The sequence below is a fragment of the Plecotus auritus genome (assembly GCF_963455305.1).
Source record: "Plecotus auritus genome assembly, chromosome: X".
NCBI classification, from domain to species: domain Eukaryota; kingdom Metazoa; phylum Chordata; class Mammalia; order Chiroptera; family Vespertilionidae; genus Plecotus; species Plecotus auritus.
The window spans coordinates 64,943,519-64,960,790 of record NC_137784.1 but is presented as its reverse complement, the minus strand read 5'-3'; the positions used below and the strand labels follow the sequence as shown (position 1 = coordinate 64,960,790).

The 17,272-nt window shown below is 39.9% G+C and overlaps 1 pseudogene across 1 annotated transcript; it reads right to left on the bottom strand.

Annotated features, from left to right (window-relative positions):
• Nucleotides 1-15,378: 15,378 nt before the first annotated feature.
• Nucleotides 15,379-16,361, bottom strand: LOC308240152 (metaxin-2-like; annotated as a pseudogene). Its single transcript has 2 exons — nt 15,744-16,361; nt 15,379-15,689 (listed from the first exon to the last, which is right to left on the bottom strand). The product of its transcript is annotated as a metaxin-2-like (transcript).
• Nucleotides 16,362-17,272: the final 911 nt, after the last annotated feature.

Genomic DNA, 17,272 nt, shown 5'->3' with positions numbered 1-17,272 from the left:
GCAAATCCTCAAAAATTTAGCATAAAGTTGCCATATGACCCAGCAATCCCTCTTCTGGGTATCTACTCATAAATTTAAAAAACTTTCATTTGCAATGATATGTGTACCCTATGTTCATTGTAGCATTATTCATGGTGGCCAAGACATGGAAAAAACCAAAGTGCCATTTGATAGAAGATTGGAGAAAGAAGATGTGTCCATTGGTTTTAGGTTGTAAAAACCAATGGACATATTTACAATACAAATACTACTCAGCCAAAAGAAAAGATTAAATACTGCCATTTGGAACAACATGGATAGACTTTGAGAATATTATGCTAAGCAAAATAAATTAGTTAGAAAAGACTAAGAACCATATAATTTCACTCATATGTGGGATATAAAAGTGAAACTCATAGACACAGACAACAGTATTGTTTTTACCATAGGCAAAGGGGTAGAGGGGGTACTAATGTGTAAAGGGGGGCAAATATATGGTGACAGAGAAGATTTGACTTTGGGTGGTACACACACAATGCAATATACAGATTATGTATCATATAAATGTGTACTTGAATCCCATATGGCCCTAATGATCAGTGTCACCCCATTACATTTAATAAAAAATAAATAAAAAGCTACTTTATTTTTTAAAAAATTCTTTATTGATTAAAGTATTGCATATGTCTCCTTTTTCTCCCATTGACCCCTCCCTAGCCCCTCCCACCCCCAGGACATGCCCTCACTCCCCCTAGTGTCTATGTCCATTGGTTATGCTTACAAATCCTTTCATTGATCTCTTACCCACCCCCCCAGCCTTCCCTCTGAGGTTTGATGGTCTGTTCAATGCTTCTCTGTCTCTGTATCTATTTTTGTTTATCAGTTTATGTTGTTCACTAGGGGCCCAGTGCAAGAATTCATGCACCTTGAAAGGAACTGTGGGACGCTAGGCTGCGGTAGGCACAGGGGCGGGTCTGAGCCCATCCTCCATGCCCCCACCTGGCCCCTCCTGCTGCAGCCCCCTAGTCGCCTGTCTGCCAGCAGCCCTGTTCCTGGCACCATGCTTGTTCACACCCACGATAGGGACCAGCGCCAGGTGCTGGCAGCGGGTGCGAGCGGCGGCTCCAGCACCAACAGCGGATGTGAGCAGGGCCGGTGTAGGTAGTAGGTGTGAGCACCAGATGGGACTGCAGCACACAGGAGCACAGAATTTTCAGTAACCACCAGACGCTCTCCCTGATGACAGTGACCAGTGCCCTGCCTTGGTGTGGCGTCTCCACTCACCTGCTCCACCATCCCTCAGCGGCTGACGCCTTCTATGTTCCACATATGCCCCCTGGTGGTCAGCGCATGTCATAGCTACCAGTTGTTTGGTTGTTCTGCCATTTGGTCTATTTGCATATTAGCCTTTTATTACATAGGATTATAGCCCACATAAGAATGAGATCATGTAATATTTATCTTTCTCCTACTGGCTTATTTAGCTTACCATAATGCTCTCCAGGTCCATCCATTCTGTTGCAAATGGTATGAGTTCTTTCATTTTTACAGCAGTGTAGTATTCCATTGTGTAGATGTACCACAGTTATTTAATCCACTCACTGCTGATGGGCACTTAGGTTGTAAAAAGCTACTTTCAAAGTGAAAAAATATTAACTCTTCCAATTCATTAACACAGAACTCATTATTTATTTATTTGTATCTTATTTAATTTTTATAAATCATTTCTAGTTTTCTGTGTTTTTTGTTTTTACTTTTCAGCATACAACTCATACTTCTTTTGTTAGGTTTATTTCTAAATATTTATTTTTTGGAAGCTTTTGTTAATGGAACTATTATTTATTGCTGGTTTATAGAAATGTAGTTGCCATTTGTGTATTCATAATATTTTCTGCAACCTTGATGAACCAGTTTACTAGCTCTATTCATTTTTTCTTCTGGATCTCTTAAGATTTTATATACAAAATCATGTTTGTGGATACAATTTTACTTCTCCTTTTTCAATATGGACACCTTTTACTTTATCTTCTTGTCTAATCTCCTTTGATAGAACCTCTACTACAAGGTTTAATTGAATTGATGATAATGGAACATTTTGGTTTTTCGCCTTATCTTATAGGGAAAGCTTTTAGTCTTTACCATTAAGCATGATGTTAGATGTAGGATTTTTGAAAATGTCATTTATTAGACTGAGAAAGTTCCTAGTTGTTAAGTTTGTGGGTTGTTAGTTTATTTTTTAGCATGAATGGGTGTATAGTTTTTATCAAAAGTTTTTCCTGTATATATTGAGATAATCATGTGTTTTATTCTCTTCATACAATATATTATACAGTCAACAAATTAAATACTGTCTAAAATCACATAGATAGTGTCAGGGTCTCAAGTATAACTGGTACAAACTATATTACAATATAATGCTCTTTGAAGCTATTTTTGTTGTTGTTGTTGTTGTCAATCATCACCTAAGGATATTTTTCCATTGATTTTTAGAGAGAGTGGAAGGGAGGTGGAGACAGAGAGAGAGAGAAACATCAATGTGAGAGAGTCACTTCGACTGGTTACCTCCCACATATGCCCTGATCAGGGCTTGGAATTGAGCCTGCAACCAAGGTACGTGCCTTTGACTGGAATTGAACCTGAGACCCTTCAGTCTGCAGGACAATGCTCTAACCACTGAGTAAAACTGGCAAAGGCTTTGCAACCTTTTTTTTTTAAATAAATCTTTATTCAGATTATTACAATTATTTCTCCTTTTTCCCCCCATAGCTCCCCTCCACCCATTTCCCACCCCACCTTCTGCCCTTACCTCCCCCCGCACTGTCCTCATCCATAGGTGTATGATTTTTGTCCAGTCTCTTCATGAACCCCCCATACCCCTTTCCTCCTGAGAATTATCAGTCCACTCCCTTTCTATGCCCCTGATTCTAAAATATTCACCAGATTATTCTGTCCCTCAAGTTTTTAATTCACTTGATTTTTAGGTTCACTTGTTGATAGATATGTATTTGTTGTTCATAATTTTTCTCTTTACTTTTTTCTTCTTCCTCTTCTTTAAGAATACCTTTCAGCATTTCATATAATACTGGTTTGGTGGTGATGAACTCCTTTAGCTTTTTCTTGTCTGTGAAACTCTTTATCTGCCCTTCAATTCTGAATGATAGCTTTGCTGGGTAGAGTAATCTTGGTTGTAGGTTCTTGCTATTCATCACATTGAAAATTTCTTGCCACTCCCGTCGTCTGGCCTGCATAGTTTCTGTTGAAAAGTCAGCTGACAGTGGTATGGGTGCTCCCTTGTAGTTAACTAACTGTTGTTCTCTTGCTGCTTTTAATATTCTCTCTTTGTCTTTTGCTCTTGGCATTTTAATTATAATGTGTCTTGGTGTGGTCCTCTTTGGATTCCTTTTGTTTGGGGTTCTGTGGGCTTACTGGACTTGTAAGTCTATTTCTTTCACCAGGTGGGGGAAGTTTTCGGTCATTATTTCTTCAAATAGGTTTTCAGTATCTTGCTCTCTCTCTTCTTCTGGCACCCCCATAATTCTGATCTTGGTAGGCTTGAAATTGTCCCAGAGTCTTCTTACATTATCTTCAACTTTTTGGATTTTTTTTTTTTTTTTTTTTTTTTTTTTGCTTTTTGCTTTTTCGGTTGAGTGTTTTTTGCTTCTTTGTAATTCAATTCTTTGACTTGATTTTTGTGTTCCTCTTGTCTGTTTTGGGGTCTCTGTATAATATTTTTTATTTCAGTCAGTGTATGTTTAATTTCTAGTTGGTCCTTTTTCATATCTTCGAGGGTCTCGTTATATTTATCGGCCTTTTCTAGGATATTCTTAAAAAGCCTTATAACCGTGGTTTTGAATTCTATATCCAGTCGTTTGTTTTCCTCCATTTCTTTCGTTTGTGATCTGATTCTTTGACTCCGCATTTTCACTGCTTCCCTGAGTTGGTAAGGTAGATTTGTGTGCTAGGTTTCCAATCTGGCCCAGTGGATCTGCCTCCCCAGTTAACCTGAGGTGGACACTCTTGGTGCACCCCTTTGTGGACTGTGTGTACAGCCTTGTTGTAATTAAGTCTTTATTGTTGTTGGTATCACTGGGAAGAATTGACCTCCAGGCCAGTTGGCTGTAAGGATGAGCTGTGTCTATGCTGGGAGAAGTTCGGTGCTGGAGACAGCCTTATAGGATTAGACTTGCCAAATTGCAATAGCCTCTGTGCTTAGCTTGGATGGGGTGGAGTCTCAGTCTTGGCTTCCCGTCAGCCTTGACCTTGCGCGCACGTGCATGCCTTCAGATCTCTGCCTTCCCAGCTCCCGAGTCTCCGCCCAAGAGTCCAGACTCCCCCCACAAGAGCGTGGGTCCCCAGGGGCTCGCCTGGAACTGGGGTTCACTGCAGTCAGAACTGGGGCTCAGTGCATTCAGGAGCCTCTGACTCCCTTCCACTAGGGAAAGCCTGTGGCAACCTCCGCAGCCTTTGTGCGCACTGGCGCACGCGTGCTTTCAGTCCTCCGCCTTCCCCGGCTCACGAGTCTCTGCCCGAGAGTCCAGACTCCCTCCTTAAGAGTGTGGGTCCCCAGGGGCTCGCCCGGAACTGGGGTTCAGTGAAGTCAGAACTGGGGTTCAGTGCGGTCGGGGCTTCCTTCCCCCTTCCGCCAGAGAAAGTCAGCCAGGCTTTCAGCCGCCCTTCCTCTCTGCGCGCACAAAGACCCTTTGCATACCTCCAATTCTCTGAGAGCTTTTCTCTTTCCTTCTAGTTGTAGAATTTTCACTCAGCCAGCTTTCCTGTGGTTCTGGATGGTGTCCGTTCTGTCTTTTAGTTGTAGTTTTGAAATTGTTGTGTGAGGCAGCAGTTTAGGTGTTTACCTATGCCGCCATCTTGGTTTCTCTTTGCAACCTTTTTTAAAGTGAGTTCCCAATAGTAGTAATAATACTAAAAATAATAATAATTTCACTGTGCACTTATTAATATATTAGGAACTTGGCATATATTAACTCATGTCATTCTCACAACACAATTAGGTAAATATTATCATTCTCAGTTTGCACCTCAATCTAACATTGCTGATAATAGCAGAGTGAGAATTCAAACCTTGAAATTGTAATTTCTGGCTATGTGCCTTTAACCACTACACCTTGCTAAAAACACTACCCTAAAAGTTCCATGAAGTACTCTGAACAAATATTTTTCATTCTGAATAAGTATAGGAAAAGAGGTGAATATATTTTTTTAAGAAAGTATAGTTAGTTTTAGCATATTAAAAATCTAAGTTTCTCAGTAATGAAATTAATGAACTTTATAGATACCTGTCTAAATTTGGAAAATGTGTTTACGTTATCTATCTAAGCATCCTAAGAAACACTGTGCTACACCATGCTACTTGATAGGGGATTTATCTTCTAGGAACCACTGACAATAGAAGGTCAACAGAAAATGAAGCTATACCACAGTTATCTATAAAAAGTGAAGAAACCCTTAACCAATTTCAAGTGAAAATCTCATATCAAGACTATGAGGACAGGAATTATCTGTGTGAAACAGGTAACTATGTTCTGCATATTGATCATTCTGAGTAAAATGAGGGTGATCTGAAAACATGAAGTGAAAATGAACACATATAAAAACTCTGTTGTTTTTTTTAAAGCTATTTTACCTTTATTTTGAGGTCAGCAAATGAAATATAACATATGTTTATTACTACTCCAATTAATTGATAGTTAAATTGTTTTTTAAAAGATTGTTGCATATTTAGAAATTAACTCCCCACCTCTTTCTAAGTGCATGCCTTCCTAGAATGTTTGAATCAAGGTAATTATAAAATTGCAGAAAAATAAGGAGTTTTCAATTTATGATCAATACAAAAACCCCCTCTGCTGTAATCTACCAGGATTTTGTTAAGTAGAATAAATAAGTTAAAATTACATATTTCCCTACAGAGAACTTGTACAAAAATTTACAAATTTAGATAAACATGTTAAGTCATGAAACTCTATAGTTATCCTTGTACAATTTAGTGTTTTTGTTAGGCATTAGCTTTTCTGGTTCTAGCATTTTGAATAGCAGATTTGGATGCTGAGTGGAATATTACTACCTGTTAATTAGAGACATAAATTGGATATTAAAAAACAATATTTGGCAATTTCCATTAACATTTTAATTGACAAAAATGCAAACTACTGTATAAAAGTGTCTTCTGTTTTTAAAAAATCTTCTTGATATATAGATTGCCAGAAATTAGAATACTTATTTTTCAAATTGAATGTAGAATTTTATAACAACTCCATGGTGTTTGCATCCTTGAATGTAATTAGTATTTCTGGGAAAGTAGAAGGTTAATTTGATTAAGAATTTGATTACCTCTCATTTCTAATGCAAAGGTTTCCTGCTTACTTTATCTTTCACATCCTCAAGGAAATAAAATTGATACTGTATTGAAATTCAGAGAGATTCCATCACAACATTTGTGTCACACTGTCCTTTTTCATTTCTCTATAGATTATCTACTATGACAACAATTAAAAGCAATACATTGAGGCTGATTTCTCTCTTTTCTCATGTGGATATTAGCCCTGTCACCAGCAGAGATGTGGTTAAGTCAGTCTTCTGGGAGCTAATTTTGTACACCGCTGAAGATGGTTTTATAATATAAGGAAATTCAAATGTATGTGAACTTGAATAGAAAAAAATTATATTCTTTCACTAACCTAAGCTTTAGCATATCCCTCAAATGTGGATGTAAACAACAAATCACAGGAGTAGTAGTCTTGTGACTTTATCACCAATAGCAATAATAGATATATTCAGATTGCATTGCTGTTGTTGCATGAAATGTCATTTATACACATCATTACCCCACATTTATGTTAGTTATTTGACTTGGTTATTTAATGAGTTAACAAAAAAGGAGATATATTCTTGTATCACAATTGTATCATAAATTTAAAAATATTTCATAACTGCATTTCAATATAATTGATTTATTTTCTAATTCTGTTTAATTTTTGTGGATTTTAAAGCATCACAGTGATGAGAATTCCACAGGCTTCACCAGAATGCCAATGGGAACAATAATACAAAATGTATCAAATAACCCCTATTAGAGAAATAGACTTGTTACCAAAGGTTAGAAGAAAGGCTTGAATTCAACCTTCCTTAAAGTGCCCATAAATTATTAAATTCTAAAGCAAATCCTCAGGCACACTATTCATATAAGGTTAGCTTTATTCTCTGAAGCAAAAATGATAGGAGAAATTCCAAAAGCGCTCCTCACCTGAAGTAACTTGCCTAAGTCCAAGGCCCCAAAGTACTCAATGTTAACTTCAAAGTTTCAAGACCGAAGTTCATTTTACCTGAGACAAAGCATTATGAAATTCAGTATATTAATATTTTCCTCCAGAAAGAGAGAGTGCATCTGTGTTTTCCCTGGCAGTGTGGCCTCGAAAAAACAACTTTTCTTTTTTGTTGTTGTTGTTGATACTTAATGTTTTCACTAGTATACAAAGTACATCATACTTGTATAGTGCACTTTACAGTGTTGATTCTAAGCAACAAAAGAACTTCAACAAAGAATTAGGAGGGATGTCTTGAAAGGAGACCATGTGATCATCAATATGTGTAGGTCCTAAACTGTAGGAGAATAAAGGAAAAGGTAAGGTAGCATAAGCTGGATTTTATATGAGTACTCTGTGAATGGAAATAAATGAAGCATAATGATATCATAACTTGGATGTAAATTATACAGGACATGGAAGGGAAAGAAAGGAGGTGAATATAGGGCAGTGACTTTCTCCATAGGAGCTTCAGAATGCAGAAAGCAGATTGTACAGTGAGAGTGGAAGCTGAATGCTGAAGAACTAAGACATTAGTTGGCACAAACATTTCTTCCTTTAGTAACTAAGTGGATGTTGGTATTTATTGAGATGGTGAAGATTGTGAAAGATTTTTTTTTCTTTTTTGGTGAGAAGGAATCCATAGTTTCCTTTTAACCTGCTAATTCTGAGATGGATATTAGACATGCCCAATAAGCCTATGCTTATTCAAGTCTGAGCTCAAATGGCAGATTTTGAATAGAGAGGCCCATATAGTAATAACCACTTTATAGATAGATACATTTATCTAAATTAATGAGAATGTCCAGAGGGAAAAATTATAGGGGAAAAATGTCAAAAGAATGAGCTCAGAAAGAGAAAAGGTATCCAAGGACTGAGTCCCATCATATTCAGTCTGAGTAGAGGAGAAGTCAGTACAACAGAATGAAAAAAAAAACACATTAATAATTTTGAAGGAATTACAAGTATCAAAAACATCAAAAAAAAACTTCAAAAAGGAAAGAGTCAACAACTATATTCATAGGAGCATTTTTTGATAGGGACAAATTGGAAACAAATGATCAATGTGAAAATAGATAAATTCTGCTTTATTATTAAAATTAATCTCTAGACATCATTTAAAATTAGCTGACTCACATAATTAAATCTCAGAAACATAAAAAAAAAGTTGTAGGCTAAGTTATAGTATGGTGTCATTTGCTATCAAATTTCAGACCTGCAAATCAATCTTATCTAATAAAAGAGTAATATGCAAATTGACCATCACTCCAAGACACAAGATGGCCACCCCCATGTGGTCAAAGATGGCTGCCCCCATGTGGACACAAGAAGGCCACCACAAGATGGCCTGCAGGGGAGGGCAGTTATGGGCAGTTGAGGGTGACCAGGCTGGCAGAGGAGGGCAGTTGGGGGAGACCAGGCCAGCAAGGGAGGGCAGTTGTGGGGGACACAGGCCTACAGGGGAGGGCAGTTGGAAAAGACCAGGCCTGCAGGGGAGGGCGGTTGGGGGGGGGCAGGCCTGCAGGAGAGGGCAGTTGGGGGAGGCCAGGCCTTCAGGGGAGGGCAGTTGGGGGCAACCGGGCCAGCAGGAGAGGACAGTTGGTGGAGACCAGGCCAGCAGGGGCGGGCAGTTGGGGGGACCAGGACAGCAGGGGAGGGCAGTTGGGGGGAGGACCAGGACAGCAGGGGAGGGCAGTTGGGGGGACCAGGACAGCAGGGGAGGTCAGTTGGGGGGGCCAGGACAGCAGGGGAGGGCAGTTAAGGAAGATCAGGCTAGCATGGAGGGTGGTTAGGGGTGCCAGGATAGGAGAGGAGGGCAGTTGGAGGAGACCAGGCCTGCAGGGGAGGTCAGTTGGGGGGACCAGGCCTGCAGGGGAGGGCAGTTGGGGGGGTAGGCCTGCAGGGAAGGACAGTTAGGAGCTACCAGACTGCCTGGGGAGGGCAGTTAGGGGTGACCAGGCCACCAAGGGAGGGCAGTTAAGGGCAACCGGGCCTGCTGTGGAGCAGTTAGGTGTCGATGAGGCTGCAGGGGAGCGGTTAGAGGGTGATCAGGCTGGCAGGCAGAAGTGGTTAGGGGTAATCAGGCAGAGGCAGGCGAGTGGTTGGGAGCCAGCAGTCCTGGATTGTGGGAGGGATGTCCAACTGCCTGTTTAGGCCCGATCCCACCGGGGTCCCAGATTGGAGAGGGTGCAGGCTGGATTGAGGGACACCCCCACCCCATGCATGAATTTCGTGCACCGGGCCTCTAGTATAATATAATATTTCTGGATATATGCATGTTTGATGAAAGAAAAACAATTATAAATACTAAAATCAGTACAGTGGTTACCTTACTGAAAGAGAAAGAAAAGCAGATAAGAGGGGAGGTGGATTTTAGCTTATTTGTAATTTTTTATTATTTAAAGCAAATATGAAAAAATATTGTTTATTTCATAAAAGTTATGGTTACATACGTTTTGATTATATTACTCTCTTTAGTTTCCTGTATATTTGAAATATTTTATTATTTAAAACACTAAAATATTTTAGTATTTAAATAATAAAAATAGACATTATTATAATAAATACCATTTTATATAAAACATTGTGATCACCCCTGCAGTGAAAGTGAAGAATTCATGTACAAATTTAGAAACTTTTCTTAATTATTTATAATCATAGTCATCTGTCTAACTCAATATCATTTATCTTTATTTTTTATTAAATTTATAGTGGTACATTGGTTAGTATCATTATATGTTTCGATATCATTTGTAGAGACTTGTATCTGTGGAGTTTTTCTAAAAATTTGACATTGATGTCACTAAAAACAACTTATTTATAGTCAAAATGATCTACAGTGTGGATAAAGGGTAGCGAGTAATTTGGCATGATGGTTAAGTTGAGATAAGTTTAAAAAAAACTTCTCATATAATACATGTTGGAGAAAGAACTTTCAAGATTTATTGATGGGATGGATATTCTGGGGAAGGAACAGAGGAAAAGGAATAACAAAGATTTCTATTTTTAGTAACTAAGTGGGTGTTAGTGGTATTTATTGAGATGGTGGAAAATGAGGAAGATTTTTTAAAATAAAACTACTGGGCCTGGACAGCATTATGCTGAGTGAAATAAACCAGTCAAAGAAAGATAGGTATCACATGATCTCACTCATTTGTGGAATATAATGAACCAAATACTAGTACACTGAAGATCAAAAATAGACCCAGAGTCATAGAAGCATGAACAGACTGTTGAACCTCAGAGGGAAGGCAGGGAAGGGTGGGTGGGAAGAGATCAACCAATGAACTTGTATGCATATATGCATAACCCATGGACACAGACAATGAGGCGGTGAGGGCAGGGGGTGAGGGGACAGGAGCAGGCTGGAAGAGGTTAATGGGGGGAAAAAGGAAAACCTATGTAATACGTTCAACAATAAAGATTAAAAAAAAAAACCACTGTAATCCCTCACTTTTGAAATTTTTAATTGGATTTTTTAAATTTTCTGAATTTAAAATAGCTACATCTTAATATATAAAAACCCTGGGTCGTAACGACCAGCAACAACGGGAGGCTGACCAACCAGAAGTCAGTGCTGGCCCCAGCCCCAAGCAAGCTGTTAGGGGCAATCAAGAAGGCAGGCAGAGTGGTTAGGGGTGATCAGATAGGCAGACCAGCAGTTAGGGGTGGTCAGGTAGGTAGGCGAGTGGTTAGGGCGATCAGGTAGGCAGGCGGCCCTTCACAGGGCTGGCCCTGCCCCCCCCCCAGCAAAGAAAGAGGGAGGCCCAGGCCAGCCAAGCCATTGCACCCCAGCCTGTCGCCTGCAGAGGGAGGCCACTGGTGGCAGGGTAGGGGGGGAGGTGCTGCACAGATGGCAAGCAGTGGCAGCGGCGGGTGTGGGGCCAGCTGCCTGCAGCCTGGGGAAGGAAAGCCCCGATAGGCCCTGATCTCAGGCCAGGCCTAGGGACCCTACCCAATGGGTCCTGGATTGTGAGAGGGTGCAGGATGGGCTGAGGGACCCCCCCGCCCAAGTGCACGAATTTTCATGCACCAGGCCTCTGGTAGTATAATAACTTCTTTCCTATTCTAATCTTTACATATTTTGTGTTTTTTTTTTGCTTTCTTACCAGTTTTCACTGACTATAAATTCAGGAACATTGTTTAGAAATGATGACTATAACAGAGACTTGTGACATGTTCTAGACAGTAATGAGTGGATTAAGATAAATGTTTGCTTATAGTGTAGCAATAACCTTCTTTCATGAAACACAGAAGTTTTATTCTTAGTGCATTTTATTTTTTTTTTTTTAAGTTAGGCATGATTATTTAGGAAGAGAGAACTTAGCTACATTTTTATGTTTACTTTAGAGGGCTTAAAGAGTAGAAATATAATAGGTTTTGAGACAAATCACACTAGAATGTAAATATATAACAGAAAAAGAAAATACAACTAGTAATGATGAAAATACAATTTAAGACTTTTAAAAATTGTTTTTAATGTTTGCTTTCAATGAAATATATGAATATATATATTATATTTAAGCTGTAAAAACCTAGGGAGTTATTCAACTAAAAGGTGTTCAATACATAATAGGAATTACAGGGAATCAGTACCTAATGTTACAGTGTTGAAAACCATTCCTTTGTCCCCTCTCAAGAATGATTTTGTGAGTTCTAAAGTCTAAATTTACTACTGTCATTTTCAGCTCCAACAGTTCTTTCATCCTGGACTAGTGATTCATCGGATTTATATGCAAGGCAAACCTTTTTGTCTCTAATAGTCTGTAAGCAAATAATGCCCTTTTTTTAGTGGTATCTATTAGATTGCCTTAAAAGTGACATATTTTAGATAAAGGGTCCTAACATACATGTTCCATAAATTCTTCTAAATATTATCCTATCTAATAAAAGAGTAATATGCAAATTAACCATCACTCCATCACACCCACAAAGCCATGCCCAGCAGCCAATCAGGAGCGAGTATGAAAATTAACCCAACCAAGTTGGCTGCGGCCACAGACAGAGCAGGAGGGAGGTTTGGGTTTCTCCAGTGATGGAGGAAGCCAAGCTTTCTGCACACCCTGGCCAGCCCAGGCCTCCACTCCAGGCTACAAAGTTTCAATTATAGAATATAAATAAATTCCAACAGAAATGGCTGCCTCCACAGAGTGAGCAGAAGGCTTGGCTCTGCTTCAGGCTACAAAGTTTCAATTGTAGAAGATAAATAAACCCCAGATACCAAGGCCTCCACTTGGGTCGCCAAGGGGCGTGGCCGGCCTGCAAACCACCACAGGCCCCTCGCCTAGGCCACCCCACACCCCAAGGGAACCTCCACCCTGATCCGAGACACCCTTCAGGGCAAACCAGCTGGCCCCCACCCATGCACCAGGCCTCTATCCAGTGGTCGGCAAACTGCAGCTTGCTAGCCACATGCGGCTCTTTGGCCCCTTGAGTTTGTGGCTCGTGAGCTGCGGTTTGCCGACCACTGCTCTAAGGTTTCACCCAAATCATTGTCCTAAAGCAGTGGTTGGCAAACCTCGGCTCGCGAGCCACAAACTCAAGGGGCCAAAGAGCTGCATGTGGCTCGCGAGCCGCAGTTTGCTGACCACTGCTCTATCTTATCTAATAAAAGAGTAATATGCAGATTGACCATTACTCCAACACACAAGATGGCTGCCCCCATGTGATCAAAGATCCTGCCCCCATGTAAACACAAGTTGACCACCACAAGATGGCCAGCAGGGGAGGGACTAGGCCTGCAAGGGATGGCAGTTGGGGCGATCAAACCTGCAGGGGAGGGCAGTTAGAGGTGACCAGGCTAGCAGAGGAGGGAAGCTGGGGGTGACCGGGCCTACAGGGAAGGGCAGTTGGAGCGGACCCAGGCCTGCAGGGGAGAGCAGTTGGGGGGAACCAGGCTGGCAGGGGAGCAGTTAGGCATCAATCAGGCTGGCAGAGGAGTGGTTAGGGGGTGATCAGGCTGGCAGGCAGAAGTGGTTAGGGGCAATCAGGAAGGCAGGCAGGTGAGCAGTTGGGAGCCAGCAGTCCTGGATTGTGAGAGGGATGCCCAACTGCCCATTTAGGCCTGATCTAACCTGGATCGGGCCTAAACGGGCAGTCGGACATCCCTTGAGGGGTCCCAGATTGGAGAGGGTGCAGGCTGGGCTGAGGGACACCCCCCCCTTGCACGAATTTCGTGCACTGGACCTCTAGTATGAAATAATTAAGCATAACTAAGCACAGAGATGATAACACTGAAACAATTTAACTTTTGGATACAGGTAAAATGTCAGAGTATTATTACTATTGAAATGAGTACTCCATTCAAGAGGTATGATCTGAGTGTTCAACAAGTTACCCGTTTTCTAAATCTTTTTAAGCAGTCTACTGTACCTTCAAAAATATATTAGATTTAATTAATATGAATTTTACTAAAATCTAATCCCTTGCCATATATTTATGATGAAATATTGGTGTTATGCCAAAAGCTTTTTTTGATTGTTGAGTATTTCTTTCAAATACCACAAATGTGCCTCTGAATCTTCCATACTATTTATCAAGTTTAGAATTCTGATTTCAGATCTTTTTTCTTTAAACATATACATCCCACCCTAGCTGGTGTGGCTCAGTGGATAGAGTCTTGGCCCATGGACTGAATGGTCCTGGGTTCGATTCCAATAAAGGGCATGTACCTCAGGTGCAGGCTAGATCCCGGGCCCGGTCAGGTGTGTGTGGGAGGCAACTAATTGATGTGTCTCTCTCACATCTATGTCCCTCTCTCTCTGTCTCTCCCCCTCCCTTCCACTCTCTAAAAATCAATGGAAAACTATCCTGGGGTGAGGATTAACAAAAAATTTTTAAAATAAACATCTAAATCCCTGGTGGAAAGCAGAGCAAGTCTTCAAGCTACAGTCAAAATATTCCCTGAGAAATGCTCAACCTCCTCTGTATTAAATGTAAGCTTTCAAAATATAGTAAAAATAAAATCTAAAATCTCCATCTCCTCCTCCTTTAGTATTTATGCCCAAGAAGAAGCTGAACATTCATGAAAGACAAATATGTGAATACTAATAAAATCCTGGGTGTTGAGCTTTCACAGTAGAATAAGCACTAGTCTTTAGCCTTAAGGTGCTCATGGTCCAGTGAAGGAGAAAGACATTCCAACAAACCATTACAGCATAAGATGATAGGTGCCATACGATAAATACACACAAAGCATTTTAGGGGCACAGAGAAGAGAGTGACTACATCTTACTGAGAAAATTAGAAAGATTTTTGTAAGGTCAGATGTTAAAAATACTCAGAAAGGATCACTTCATAACAATACCCAAGGACTATTTGTTAATTATGTGTTGAATCCCAGGGAGCTGCATTCTTTCATACTGGCAGACAAACCAACACAGTTGAACACAGGCAGTGGTTTCAAGTGTGGGCCCCCTGCAGACATATTTTGTTCATCTTATTCAGCATTTAAAAAATATTTTACTGTCTTTAGACATCTGATATTTTCAAGTTTGCCATATATACTTTACCACACCATACTGTCTCACATGTAGCCAGCTTTATTCATTTATTTTATTTTTATTTTTATAGTTGTTTAAGGATTATTTTCCATGCATACAAGTTCTAAGAAAACAAAAACAAAAAATCAAGATGTAGAGTATAACATCAAATTCAGTCATTCATAATTATTTCAAAGAGTACCTAAACATATAAAATACATGTATAAGCCCTAACTGGTTTGGCTCAGTGGATAGAGTGTCGGCCTGCGGACTGAAGGGTCCCAGGTTCGATTCCGGTCAAGGGCATGTACCTTGGTTGCGGGCACATCCCCAGTAGGGAGTGTGCAACAGGCAGCTGAATCGATGTTTCTCTCTCATCGATGTTTCTAACTCTCTATACTTCTCCTTTCCTCTCTGTAAAAAATCAATAAAATATATTTAAATAAAATAAAATACATGTATAAAATACATTATGTAATTTGTTTTGAGGTTTCAAAAAGCAGTGTTTTGTTTTAAAATTCTGATAGCATTATAATATCATTCAAACATCACATATTTCCAAAGTTAACATGTTTAAAAAACAACTAAACTAACACATAACTCTAAGATAATCTGATAGATGAGCTGCTTTTAGTATGATCTTCAAAACAGTGCTGTTCAATTCTTCTACAAAAAGCAAGAAGGTTGCTATAATTTTTCACCTTCTCAGAAAGTTCATCTGTGTGGGAAGAATGGTGTACAGATGGCCAAATACCAGTGCATGTAGTTCAGTAGGGCTGCTTATTGAAGAAATATGATTGTGTTCTCAGTCTTTGAGAAAGCTTGGCAGTACTAGTCAACATCTTCTAATACGTGGTCCAAAGTCTTGTTACTCCATCCAATAGCTTTCATCTTACGTTGGTTTGACTTCCCACTGTTTCTGAACGGCCAAAATATGATTCAGAGGCCAAGCTAAACAGATCCATACCTAGCATATGGGATCTCCCCTACTGTAGTTTCATCACACCACTGAAGGTATAACTCTGCAGTCAACCGCATATTGCTGACTAATTCCAAGTAGGCTTGAATTTCTGCTTTTTTGGACTTCATCCAGCCCATCACTAACAGAATGGCCCTTGGCTTTAACAAATTGGACTTTTGACCCAAGTACCGATACTATTTGAATTCCTACATGAATGAAAGTTACTTTACCAAATGGGACATATAATCTGCATTTACCTTAAAAAACAATTTGATAGGCAGATTAAACATTTGCAAAAAGGGCTGCACAGCAAGAGAAGCTGCATTGTCAAAAGCAAAATTTGTTCCCCTTTCATTGCTGATATAATGTAGCATTTTCAGGAAAAGACTCTGCAGCTGTGATCTGTGAAACGAAGGCTTCCACGACTAGAGACACGTCAGCAGGGTGGCCCTGTGTCCCTGGTTCCTGCTCCTTGTGGCCCTCAGTGTCCTGTTCTCCTCCACAAACCCAGCGGCTCCTGGCAGCTAACAGGCCTGGCCCTGGCTGAGACTGGGACTTACAAAGTCCACCATGAAGGTCTGTGTGAGGATACCTCCAGGTCAGGCCAGAAACTTTGGCGCTCATTCATTGATTTACCTTCCTGACCTTAGTTTGGTTCTGCTGTCATAGTGTTTTATTAGTCATTAACTAAGATTTTAAATGTAACACTTTTCTTATAGAAAGCATTAAGACCTTCAAGAAATATAAGATTTATCCCTAGCCCGTGTGGCTCAGCTGGTTGGGCATGGTCCCATGCACCAAATGGTTGCTTGTTCAATTCCCAGTCAGGGTAGATGTCCTGCTTCACTCTCACATGGTGTTTCTCTCTCTCTTTCCCTCTCCCTCTCTCCTAAAAATCAATAACAAACATCTTTTAAAAATAAGAAGTATAAGGTTTATTGGTAACAATGTTGAAATCCCAGCAGAGAAAGTAGGTCACAGGTTTTGATAATTCCATAAACAAGTTTTACCTACAGAGGCATTTAGGATTCAGCCAACAGGTACAGAGAGATTTGTTTTTTGTTTTGGACACAAATTGATCAAATGGCTCTAAATGACTAGGACCACAAATAAGTGTTTACTATAATTTTTAATGGAGTTTTTTATTTAAACTAAAGACTCCTGATGATTCAATAACTTAATCACATATATTAGGTTGCTAGTAGTTGTATTATATTTGAAGGTAAGTATTCTGATACCAATTACAATGTGTGGGTTTTCCAACACCTCCAAGCAACTCTTAGAAACCAGCTGGGTGTCTTACAACTCAATTTAAATTTGAGATGCCACAGGTTAAGGGCTCAGTCCTACAATCTTCAAAATAGTGAAGACAGCTCCCACTTCAGATGCCAATCACAAGTTCAGGTTGTCACCTGTGCTTCTGATTGACTGGTTATATATTAGAGTTTCCTATGACCCCCTCCTTAATTTTGATTAATTTTCTATAGCAAATAAAGTTTCTCACAGAGCTTAAAGAAACATTTTACTTACTAGAT